The sequence below is a fragment of the Elephantulus edwardii genome, unplaced genomic scaffold (genome assembly GCF_000299155.1).
Source record: "Elephantulus edwardii isolate Elephantulus edwardi_28Jun2011 unplaced genomic scaffold, EleEdw1.0 scaffold00002, whole genome shotgun sequence".
NCBI lineage: Eukaryota > Metazoa > Chordata > Mammalia > Macroscelidea > Macroscelididae > Elephantulus > Elephantulus edwardii.
Genome location: NW_006399752.1, coordinates 34,013,820 through 34,026,289, shown reverse-complemented (window position 1 = coordinate 34,026,289; position 12,470 = coordinate 34,013,820). Strand labels below are relative to the sequence as shown.

General features: G+C 55.4%; 1 pseudogene; it reads left to right on the top strand.

Moving 5' to 3' along the window:
- The first annotated feature begins 797 nt into the window (after positions 1–797).
- The window catches only part of LOC102859330, a 67,161-nt pseudogene continuing 55,488 nt past the window's right edge, over positions 798–12,470 (top strand).

Below are 12,470 nucleotides of genomic sequence, written 5' to 3'. Positions count from 1 at the left end.
AGGGCCTCCTCCGAGTCTGATGGGAACTCTACGTAATAGATGTGGAGTCTGCTTTCTGGGCCACACGCTAGACTCTCTTGTTTTAATGTAATTTTTTAATGTAGTTTTTTTTAAAAATCGCACCCCATCATCAAGAGTGTAGATTGTTCTGACCTTTCCAGAAGCCACATTTCCAATGACCTTTTGCTGAAATGGATGTGTGATGGGGCTTTTCTCCAGCCCTCTTAGTAATTATCAAAAATGGAAGCAACCTCATGGTCTATCATTAGAGAAATGGCTGGATGAACGGTGGAAACATGCAGCTGAGGAACCCACTTTCCTCTTTGGCTGATGGACAGAGTGGATCTGAGCCCCGTAGGCAGGCAGGGAGAGAGCTGGGCTTCTTGGGAGCGCGAGGGCGAGCTGAGGAGCCAGTGCACAACTGATTCCATTTGCTCAAAGAAAGCAAAGTACATGTATGTACATATTTAGTGCAGTGACTGTATATGCTTGAAAATATTTGGAAGCAGCTACAGCAACGGGTGAACAGGGGTTACTTTGAGGGAGTAACATTCTTCTGCACTTGAATGTGTTGTAACAAGCCAGCAGCATTTGTGCCATAAGAATAAAGAGCTTAACCAGACCGCTTACCACTGAGCAAAGCCACAGCCTGGAGACGGTGCCATGGTTACCTGTGGATTCTAGTCCCCGCTCTGTCATTGCCCCCTAGCCCCAGCATCTGAGTGTCCACCTTAAGAAGCCTACCTCCAGTGCATGGTCTGGCTCCGAGACCACCCGAGGGCTCCTGCATCCCCACAATGTTGGACTCGGGCTCAGAGCTCAGCAGGCCACTGTCTGCGGGGCCAGACACCAGCAGGATCGTGTCCGGTGACAATGGCGTCTGTTTGGATTGGCTGAGCCCTTCCCTTCTTTCTGGAAGTGAGTAGCCTGCAGGGCCAGATGTCGCAGAATGTTGTTCTAGAGACAGAGAATGGACCCCTTTGTCCAGACGTGAGAGGATACTACGGCTTGCCCTGAGCCTTCTCCTGTGCCATTTACAGGGACATCAGATCAGGGAGAAGATTCAGTGGAAGGAAGCCTCTTTGGTCACCTCTTCCCTCCAGCTTTAGAAACCGGCATGCAGGAACATCTGGTCTTTGACAATAAACCAAAGGTGCAGTGAACTGATGTGGCCCACGAGCAGAGCTGGGGACAGAGGTGAGGAGGCCATGGGATTGCCAGAACTGGAAGAGAGGTTGGAACCAAGATGGCGCCAGGGCAGAAGGCACCTTCCTCCTCAGAGGCTGCAAACAAATATGGACCCTGTGTTCCTTCTGAGTCGGTGTCTGACTCGACAAAGACCTTGGCTCCCCCCTCGTGGGCTCCTGTAGTTGTGGACCAAGCCTACCGGGGTCCTCGGGCTCTGGGATATTCTAGAAGCAAGGGCAAGAAGGAGAAAAATGTGGCTGAGGTGAGTTTCCGCGTGTCCCACACACTCCGAGCCTGGCACTGGAGATGCTTGAAGAGTTCCTAGAACTTCTCCTTAAGGGCATCCTGGGGCCCTCCTCACAGCTGGGCTCTCAACTGTACCATGTCCTTAGGGTCGTGTCCTGGCACCACCAGCTTACCCACCTTGTCAGAGCACTTTGGAGGGGCAAGAGATGTCCCTAACTACACACCCCAAACATTCTTCTTCTTCTTTTTGGTAGGACAAGAATTGGGTCAGGACAAAAAATAGGCAAGAAACATACTAAACCAGAGCGGCCAATTGTGCTAGCGGGTCACCTGGCAAGAGCCATGGACAGGTATCCAGACAAATATTGGCCTGTGCAGATGGTCCATGTGGGACAAATTGCCCGTGTGGCAAGCCTGTGTTGAGCGAGTCTGTGGGCCCCTTTCTCCAACGGTACTGCTCGCTCTCTCTATCACATTCTGTTCACTGTCACAACCTTAAACCTTTGCATCATGCTATGCTGCTCCTCCAGGGCGACAGTAGGGTGGAAACATCTCTGATACACACCGAGACCCTGAAATCACTTGATTGTGATGTTGACTTTCTCACAGTGCCTTAGAACTGAACTCCTGACGGCTGTCTGGGTCTGAAAACCCAACCTGACAACAGAGGGAGGCTGAGGTTTACTGCCTGAGGTTCAAATGCCTGTCAGCGCTCAGGGCCAGTGAAGGCGGATCTGACCAAGGGTCCAGAAGGGGACTCGATCAGGGGACGGGGCACTTTCCTAGACTCCAGCCCCTTCACGCATGTCCTCATGCTGGCCTGTGACGGCCCCTGGCCGTGCGGTGTTGAGTGCCAACAAGAATAGAGAAATCAAGTCAGGCCTAATGAAGTCACACGCCGGGCCGGGTCCACGGGGGCCACGCCACCTGCCCGAGCCTCTCATTGTGTGGTGCTAATCCTGTCCAGGTGTCTGCTGCCAGGCCCTGATCAATTAGTCCCCGCGATGAGGCAGACTGTAATTAATTATTCAATTTCGGGTTGTTCCAGCTTAATGCATCTGGGATGACATCATGTGGCCAGGGCCTGCTGCAGGCGCGGGACAAAAGGCAAGCACGTCTGAACAAAGCCCCCGGGCACCTGATCTGCCTGAACTGCCTAATCTTTGACCTCCCAGAGGGATTCACTCACCTTCAGCCCCTTTCAGAGCGGGTGGCAGCCACCCTGCACGTAAGCCCCCCTGCCCCAGGCAGACCCTCTTGGGGCTTCGATCTTTGAGTCAGTAGGCAGACAGGTATTCTGTCTGTCTTTGCCGCCTCTGTCCACCAGGCTGCCCTGTCCTCTGGGCCAGAGACCACAGACCAAGGGTTCCCACACAGGCCTCCAGGCTGTCCTCTCGGCTCTGCCCCAACAGAGGGCTCGGAGAAGTGGGACCTGGAGGACAGACACTCCCAATGGACAGATGGACCTCCCCCTGGAATATGCTTTCACTGTGTCTATGCCCTGGGGGATGTGGGAGATGTAGTGGGGGGCTGTGAGCAATCAGGCAGTGGGACCTCCTCACTCAGGTGAGGGTTCATGACCCCTCGGAGGCTCCTCAAGATCACTGAGGCAAGAGACCTTCCAGCTGCTTTCTCCCTCTTTTTCCATTGTGGCCTGCGCCCAGCACGTATCTGCCCCGGGTGACAGCCTTCTCTCTGGAACACTCTGTGGCTTACTGTTACCTTGGCCAGGTCTAGCTGGTGAGCCTGGCTCTCAAGACCTCAGACCTGAGTCTCTGCTTCCTGCTGGCTCCGCTCCCATCTCATCGCCCTGGGGCATGATCCCTGTTCACCACTGAGTACGTGCTGGGCCCTGGTCTTCCGTGCAGATCTGCTCTCTCCAGGCCTGAAAGTGCCACCAGCAGGCCCCTTTCCTCCCACCCCAGTCCCCATCTTTCATTTGAAACTCCTGTCCCCTCTCTCAGTTCTGTTCTTATCTGCACGGTTATCATGGTGTTTACATGGGAGCAGGGGCAGGACCTGGCTCCCGGCTTTGTTTGCTGGGCATCCAGACAGCCCTCTGTACATAATGGACCAGAAATGTTTGTTGAATTCGTGACAGGGAAGAAATGATTATATCGGCCAAATTGAACTCATTATCCCTTTTCCCCACTCCTGTATCTGGGGTGATGGTGTCATTATGGGCACGCGGCTGCCCAGCTGCAAGCCTGCCGTTTGCAGCACCCCCCTCGGAGCCTGGCCCACCGTGCACAGACCGGCTCGGAGGAGCCCCCCAACTGGAGCTGTCTTCTCACTGCTTCCTCCCACCGCAGCCGGCCCAGGCCCGTTAGGCACCGTCAGGACCTCACCCTGGGCATCATCATCTCCAGCCTGTCCTTCCAGGGGCCCAGAAAGGTCCTCTTCCTGACTACACTCTGCTCCCCCAGGGAGCTGCACCCTACTCGAAGGCCTTTCACCCAAAAGCCCTCCTCCCCTTTTCCTTCCCTCGGGGCAGAAGCCTGTCCCCCAGTAAGCCCTTGCTCCTGCCCGCACTGCTCTCTGTTCCCCAGAAAACCCGCTCACCCCTCCCCGTCTCTCCCACTCAGCACTTTCTCCCAGGGTTCAGCGAGGGTGAAACCAGTTCAGTCTCGCTCTGAGGCCCCCATGGGGCTGACAACACCTGGAGACAGGACAGCCCTCTGTAAATATTTACTGAACTAATGAAGGAGGGAATGAATGCCCTGGCTTTCCTTGATCCCCTCTCCACCTCCACTCACTCTGCCTTGTTTTATTGCTTCCAGTTCCAGATTTCCCACCCTGACAAGTCTCTCCAGGGAAGGGGGCTGGGTGGGATCAGGGACAAAGCCTGATCCCATCAGGGACCTCCAGACAGCTTCCCAGGGCCCGGAGCACTGGGCAGTGGCCTGGTGGGAGAGTGGCCTTGGGGCTGAGGGGTGGAGCTAGGGGGCAGGAGCCCTCATCCTAGGCCAGACAGACCTCAGCCAACACGTTGGGCCTTGGCTCTCAGGGTCCCTCTGCTACAGGGTGGGATGTCCTCCATCATGTCGGCAGGATTCCAGCCTCGGGCATGGAGCTGACCTCCCCACCCCCTCTGCTGCCACATGTTCCCACGGTCTGTGCAAAGAGAAAAATACAGATGCATGAGCTCAACAGTGGGTTCCCGGGCAAAGCCGCCACTCACACTCACACCTTCGGGTGAAAATGCATTAAGCTGGCCTAGCCTGCACTGTGTTCAGAATGCCACGGCCGACTCTGGTTCTGACCCCAGAAGTCCAGAAATGTCACAAGCACTTCTGCAGGGATCTCCTTCAAACTTAACGAGCCTGCTAGTGGTGTCCTCTTCTCCCCTGCCACTTGCCACAGGAACGCTCTAGAAGCTTCTAGAAACAGGAGAACTGAGTCAAGTAAAGCAAGGTAAGTAAATAAGGATGTCGAGGAGTAGTAAGCCATTTCCTCGGTGGAATTCACCACCCCCTGGCTGGTAGTGCTTCACCCACTATGTTGATGTGAGAAGGTGGTATACATTAAGCGCTCAATAAAGGTTTGTTCTTGGGGAACAAAGGAAGTAGCCCCATGGAGCACAGTTCTACTCAGACACACATAGCCATCGTGGGTCAAAATCAGCTCCATGGCACGCGAAGAGAAAACACCCATTGCCATCTCCCATAGCATCCAAGATGGTGGTGAAACTCCAGGAACCAAGCCGGGAGGGAAGCTCTTGAGGGTCCCGGAAAAGACTCCAGGATGGAGAAGTGAGCACACCCATCCATCGCTGTTAGCTTTCACCAAAGCAGTGGACTCTGTCCTAACTCACAGAAACCCTCTAGGGAAGAGGAGATCTGTCTAACCGGGTGTCCATGTGTCTTAGCTATCTCAACTCAACAACTCAACTCATGGTCAGTGAGTCAGAGTGGATTCAGAGCTGACCTTTCAGCAGGTTTTCAGAGATGGTATATCATGTGGGAGGAGGTTGCCCGTCTTTTTTTTTTTCCACCTAGCAGATGGTGGATTTGAACCACCTGCCTTTGGGTTGACAATATAACTCCTTATGCACTAGGTCTCTGCTGTAATGGAAACAAGCCCCAGCACCAAGATGGTGAAGTGTTCGACTGCTGGTCCAGAGCTTGGGCGTTCAAACACACCAGCTACTCCGCAGGAGAAAGGTGTAACATCTGCTCGGCAAATATTTACAGCAGTGGAGGCTCCGTGGGACAGTTCCACTCTGTCCCATAGGGTTGCTATGAGATGCTATGGTGACAGTGGGGCTTTCTTATAACCCAAACACCACAAGGGTGACTCCAACCGGCAGAAGCGCCTTCCCTCACCATGTGGGAGACTCGAATCCAGGTTCAGGACACTGAGTCTGGGGCTTTCACTCTCAGCTCTGGTGGAGCTTCCTCCGAGGGTCAGTTCAGAGGACGCACTCCACACACCCCCGCCCACACCCCCACCCCAGGGCTCTTCTTTCATTTCTTGACAGGTCCTTCTCTCTCTGCCCACTTCTCTCTTCTTTCATCTCCAGCAAGACAAAAAGTGCTTCAGCCCACCTTCCAGGGAACCTCCCTCCTATCAGACCTGCGACGTGAGCATCCCGCCCCAACATCCAACAACGGAAATCTGCTCACTTCAGGGCACATCACGGGGTGATGATGTTAGAACCTGACTGCAAAGTGACGTCATTGCACCATTACCAAATCACCAAGAGTCATGGTCCACCCACGGTGACACATATTTTGGGGGCACACAATTCAGTCCATGATATCCCACCCCTTGCTCCCCAAATCATTTTTGCCACATGTAAATCTGAGTCTTTTCTTCCCAAAGGGGAGCTCAGAGGAGTCTGAGCCAGCAGAGTTGGTCCTCATATAGCTAAGCACTCATCCGCTGCATTGAGGGTCAGGATGAGACGGCCAGCCAACAAGGTGCTGTGGCCAGAGGACATATTCCAGAGAGCAAGTAGAGACCAAGAACAACCTCGGATGTGGGTGTGCAGGATGAGGTCCAGCGAGAGAGCAGAGGCCAAGGTCAGAAAGAGGGAAGGCCAAGGTTCTAAACTGGGTCAGACTGAAATCTCATCTCTGTGTGCCTGCTGGTAGTTCTAGTAATCGGCTTCCCGCCCAGCAGATGGGCCCTTTGGCCTGGCCAAGCCTCACTGTCTCTCTCTGGACATGGTAGAATGAGATTGAATGGCAGGGACCCCTGAAGTTGGGGAAAGAGGGAGAGCAGACCTAGCCCCCCCAAAGGCAGGTTTCACTGCTCAGCTTGGTGCCAGCCCCCTGGGAAGCGCCTGGGTCCAGTGGGCGCGCTGGGGCTGCGGCAGTGATGTCAGGCTGGCTGGGCTCCCTGGGCTGGGTCATGTCTAATTGCCATTGCGGCCTAGCTGATTAGCACGGTAACCACCGGCCTCAGGGAGGAGGTGGACTTCAGAGAGCCAGGAATTAAGGGAGACTTTGCAAGTCCACGCCTTTGCCCTCCTGACAAGCAGCGAGGGTGCCCGGGGCCACATCCGCTGCAGCCAGCCCAGCCCCCGCACCCCGTCTGTTGGCTAAAGTGAGGTCATTTGATCACCAGCATCCCCCCCTCGGCCTCCTTCTGGCTCTGGCCATCCATGTGGGGATCCCGGCACCCCATTTTCCCAAGAAGCAGCCCGGGAGGGAACCGGGAGGCGGCTGTGTTGGGCGGGGCAGCGCCTAGCTTCATGGGACACCAAGCGAGGCTTTCTAAGAAAGGACTCTGGCCAACGCCTGAGGCAACAACATGACCACATGGCTTGGCCACGGCTGGGTCTGCGTGTGTGCCGATTCTCCAGGAATTGTCTGCCTCCAAGGATGTGGTCACGGGCGGAAAACCAGGGAGGGCCTGTCCCAGGCCGGTGGAGAGGGCACCAGCATCCTCTCATGTTGAGGGAAGACAGGGCCAACACATTTAATTTGTTTTCTCATATCTTTATTTTTTAATCACAAAACATTTCCAGTGCCCACAAAGGCAGGGAGATGTGGAAGTGTCTCAGGCACCCTCGCGCTGGATTGGAGAGTGACTGAGAGAGAGTCACACTGAGAGGCCACTTTTGGGAGGAAAGGGGCAAGAGAGCCCCCTCCACTCATACCTTGGGCCCCACTACATCTGAGTTTTGGCAGCCCCATTGAAGTATCTTCTAGAAAGTTCCTTCCTTCCCCAGGCCTGTTGACCTTGAAAAGTCTTCTGCTAAGATAAGACCCTCCCCTCAAGTCCTCACACAGCTTTCAAGGCTCCCTCCATGCCTTGTGAGGAGGCCACGGAACAGGTGGCCTGAGAGAGCGGCAGCTACTTTGGGCAGCACAAGACGGCCACAGGCCACCTGACACTGTCAGAATCGGACACCCGGTGACAGACACGCACAAGTCCAGAATAGGCTTCAAAGCTATGTGACAAGGAGCTCCAAGCCCAGACTCCCGGGGCGATTGGGTTTCGTGATTATGCCTGCAGCCTTGGTTACAGGCTCGTAGGCATCTTCTCACCCCTTTAATTATAGTTCTGGCATTCGAAAAACACACCGACACCCTCTCACTCTCTTGGCAGCCTCCCCTCGTTCCTCCCTGCTCCCGAACTCCCCGCAGGTCCGCCTAATCCCAGTAGCCGTTTATGACTGTGCCTGTCCTGACCCCACAGGATCCGGTTGCAGGCGCACAGGCCCAGCCCGTGACCTGCCTTACAAGGCAATACATCCCTCCAGAGATGCTGCTTTGGGAAGTCAAGAGGGGAGAAATGTCAGGTCCTGTTTCACAGGCCGTGCCAGGCGGTTCCAGGGGTTCCAGGCTCAGGCCTGGAGAGGAGCCTACATGAAGCTTCTCTTCCAGGGGGTAGTGGGTAGAAAAAAGAGCTTCCTTGGCTTGTCTAAGACGGAGCAAATGGAAACGGGGGAAATGCCCCCCTTCCAACAGCAGATCAGTTCTAGGTCTGATGTCTGTCAAGCAAATGAATACAGATGAAAGGGGGCCCAGGCTGAGCTGTGGGTGGAGGGGGACATGGTCTTTGGGGTGAGGACAGTGACCCTGTGCTGGGCAGATTTCCTACTTGACTACAAGAGTCCAGGGTGCAAAGTTCCCTCGGAGTCCGAGCCCCAATGTCTCCAGGCCCTGTCCACGCAGGGGACATTGCAGTCACGCAGGGACACACTTTTGGGGCGATCCAGAGGGTCTTTGGAGGCAAAAAAAAAAAGCAAAGGGGAACCTCAAGCCCAAGGAGTGCAACGAGGACACACAGGCTCTGGTGTTTTCAGGGGCCATAAACCCATTACAGGTCCCAGCAGGATGTATGGCTCTGAGTGTGGCTTCAGCTGCAGCTGCATAACACATCTGGGCAAGGGTCTCCTGGCCCTGGTTCCACCCTCCATAGACCCCGTGCTGCATGGGGGAATTGGCAGTCTGGAGTTCTTTGGTGGTTACTGAAGAGTTAAGGTCATGAGGACCACATATGTGGGAGTGTCTTGTCTGTGTATGTAAGAAAAGTGAGCCTGCATATATGTAGATGTATGTTGTGTGAATTTGTGTGTACATGTATATATTTGTCTGAAAGTATATGCACATGTTATCAGTGAGTTTAAGTGTGCATGAGTGTATATATGTGAGTGTGGGTCAAAGTGTGTGTAAATATGTGTGTGAGTTTTCATGTAAGTGTGTGTGTATGTGAGGGCTGAGGGGTGAGTATATGTGTACATTTGTGTGAGTGTGTGTGTACGCATAAGAACTTGTGTACGTGTACTCAGAACTGAGAGCGTGTATGAATTAGCCTGTGTGTGTCCTCCCCAGGGTAGCAGGGGCCTGGAGTCTGTATACACGTGTGTGTGTTAAAACATGTAACATGAAATTGACCATCTTAACATTTTTCCTTCTTGCTTTGAACTTACTAAAACGACATCTTGTGTAATGAGAATAGTATTTGCTTACGATTCGCTTGTGTTGATTATAGTCATTATCCTCGGGCCACCACTGCACTCTGTGTCCAGAAGTTTCCTTCACTCCCGTCAGGAGCTGCCCCGCTAAAGCCATACCTTCGTAACCACCCCTGGCTTTTACCTCTATGCATTTGGGCCACCAAATTCTCAGTTCTCTGGTCGCCGTCTGAATATGCTGAACCTTAATCCCAGCCTGCCCGGTGGCCGGTGGCCACTGTGTCCTCAGGCCTGGGGGCCGCACCTGTCAGGCGCTGTCCACGTGACCGTGAGGTGGCTGTGAGTGCAGCGGGCTGCCTCACCTGCCAGCCCCTCTCTCGGGCCACCAGAAACAGGAAACCTTGCAGGACATGGACCCTTCGACTCCCTGTCTGCATTGCAGAAAACACTCTGCATTCGAAGACCTCCTCCAGCACAGTTGGTGGGGCTTCTCATCAGGGGACCCCAAGATCCTCCTGTCCCTGACATAGGGCCAGGAACGGGAGGGTTCCACCGGGCTGGGCCTGTCTGGAACAGTTTCCTTCTAAAGGGGAGGAAAGGGGCAGGGCGGAGAGCACAAGGAGAGGAACAGGTTAACCAAGATGAGGAGAATGGGAGTGGCAGACAAGAGGGGGGACTCAGGGGAGGCTCAGGGGATCTGCTCCCTTCCCCGCTGTCTCAGAACCCGGCCCCCAACTCCCAGAGCTCCTAGAGACTAAGGGAGCCCCAGGAGTGGACCTTGTACTTCTATACACAAACATTCTGTCATTTCATTTTTGCAAAGAACTGAGCAGGGCATCCAACTTTCCAGGATTTTAACCAAGAAGCATCAAAAAGAGGGCTCAGTTAGGGCAGGCCTAGCATCAAGGTGGGCAGAAAGTGTGTCGGCAGCACCCCAAACTACTGAAGGAGCAGGCCTGCACTTCCTTCCCTGGCAGCTACCTGCTGGGGTGTCCCTCCGCTATTTCTGGGGTGCTGGGTCTATCTGGCAGAGAGACAAGAGCTTCGAGGGAAAGCCAACCCACTGGTCACTGCTCCCTCCTCTCTCCCTCCCTGGGGCCTCCTGGGGGGCACTCCTCTCCTTAGCCCACCCAGTCAGGAATGGTGGCATCTGCTAGCCTCACACATGGCTGAAACCGGAGCAGCAGCGAGCTCTCAGCCTTCTCCCGCCGGCACCCTAAAATAGCCTCTGCTATATGTAAGGAATGTTCTGGAACAGAACCCAGCTGATCATCTAAGCATTCCTCCTCTCTTGTTTATGCATGGTCGCTATCAATAAGGCAGGCACAGCCTGTGGGGCTCATTCTTGGGGGGGGGTCCCCAGATCGGCACAGCACATTCCCCACAGCGGCCAGTGCTGAGGTCAGCGCCATGTGGCCATCGCCATGACAAATGGCCTCACAGGGCTGACATCTGTAATTACAGGCTGGGCATTGGCCTTGGCAGGGACCCAAGGGCTCTAACCCTGGATACCTCCTTTTATAGGAAAATCAGGGGAGCCCAGAGAAGTTGTGGGAGGGGCCTGTGGGGGCACAAGAGCTGGACCTCCAGGTGTCCCCTCAATTCTAGGTCCTCCCAATGGACCCTGAGAGGAACACAGGTAAAGAAGAGACATCCCTGGTCCCGGAGTTGGGAGGGCGAGAGGCAGCTCCCCCCGCCCCAGTCTCTGCCCAGTGTGGAGACAAAGTGGCTTCTGGGGAATGGGCTTGAAGAGAAAGGGGCTTGCTCACAGGGCAGCCTCAGCCACGGTGCTCCGAGCCTCATCTCCAGATCTGCAGAAGAGGTCTCCAGCCTTGGCTCTGCAGACGCATTGCACAGCTGTGTTGTCCACGATGGAGGTTGTTCTGCACAGAGAAAGCTGTTGATCAGCATTTCTCAATAGATGTCCGCAGCACCTCTGTCCCAATTTGTAACAACAGAAAAATGCCCCCAGACGTCCCTAAATGTCCCCAGGCACCCAGCCCCTGCCTTGTCTGTGTTTTACAGACTGGCCTCCATGCTACAGGACAGCTTGGCTAAGCTGCCGAGGGTTCTGGGCATAATGTCACAGGGTGTGGGGGTGTCCACCAGCAGAGAGCAGAGGGAACATGAGGCAGAAACAGCGCATAGGAAGCAGAGAAACCCCGTGGAGAGGGAGTAGGACCACCAGAGAGATGCTGAGGCTGGAGGGGAGATGAGGGGACAGAGAGCAGCCCACAGCCTCCCCAGGAGCCACCAAGCTCAAGGGGCCGGCCTGCAGTCTTATGTCCCAAGGAGAGCTGTCTCATCCTGTAGGAGCCTCAGCCCATGCGAGGCAGCAGTGGTTCCCCGTCTCCTGAGCCATTCCTCCGCCTGCCGCTGGGGGCCACCCTCTCTGGGGATGGTCTGCAGGGGAGGAACACAGGTCCCCAAGGGCTCAGAGGTGTGAGGAGGTGTGGAGAGCTCTGTGACAACACTTGGGACCACTCACCAGCCCTATCTCAGAAAGTGGGGGGGCAGGGTCGGAGATGAGGGTGGCTGGATCCGGCCCCTCCCGTGCACAGCAGCCCTGGTGCAAGCTTATTGCCATGTGTGGAGTCCCAGCTGGGGGGCACTTTGGACATCCCCAGGTCCCTCCACGGCGACTCTTTCCCAGTCAGGGTGCTTCTGGCCCCCAGCTTATAGCCTAAGAGTCCAGAGGGACTGTGCAGGTGGGCAGGCGGCCTGCTGAGTCCTGGCTAAGCAGCAAGGCTGAGGAGGGATGTGAAGGGAGGGGTGGAGCCTGACCCCCGGCCTTTCCAGAAGACTGACAATGGGGAAGGGGGCAGCCCTCTTGTTGGCGGTGGAGAACCCCTCACGTACCTGCCTCCTGAACTGCCTCCCTCCTTGGTGGGCCCCAGGTCAGCATCTCCCCACCCCTGCCTGCACTCCCCTTCTTATCTGTCCCCTGGTACGGGTGCCCCGGGGAAGGGAGGTCAAGTGGAGGACAGCCTTCCTTCTCCACAGCCCCCTGGCCCCTGTGCCTCTCCTATGTCCTCCCCCAGCACCAAGGATGACGTGGCCTCCCCTCCTCCCAGATGCACACACTCTCGTGCACGTGGACATGTGTGCACACACCCGTGCTCTCTCTCACCCACCCCCACACTCACATTCATACGCCTGTTACCGC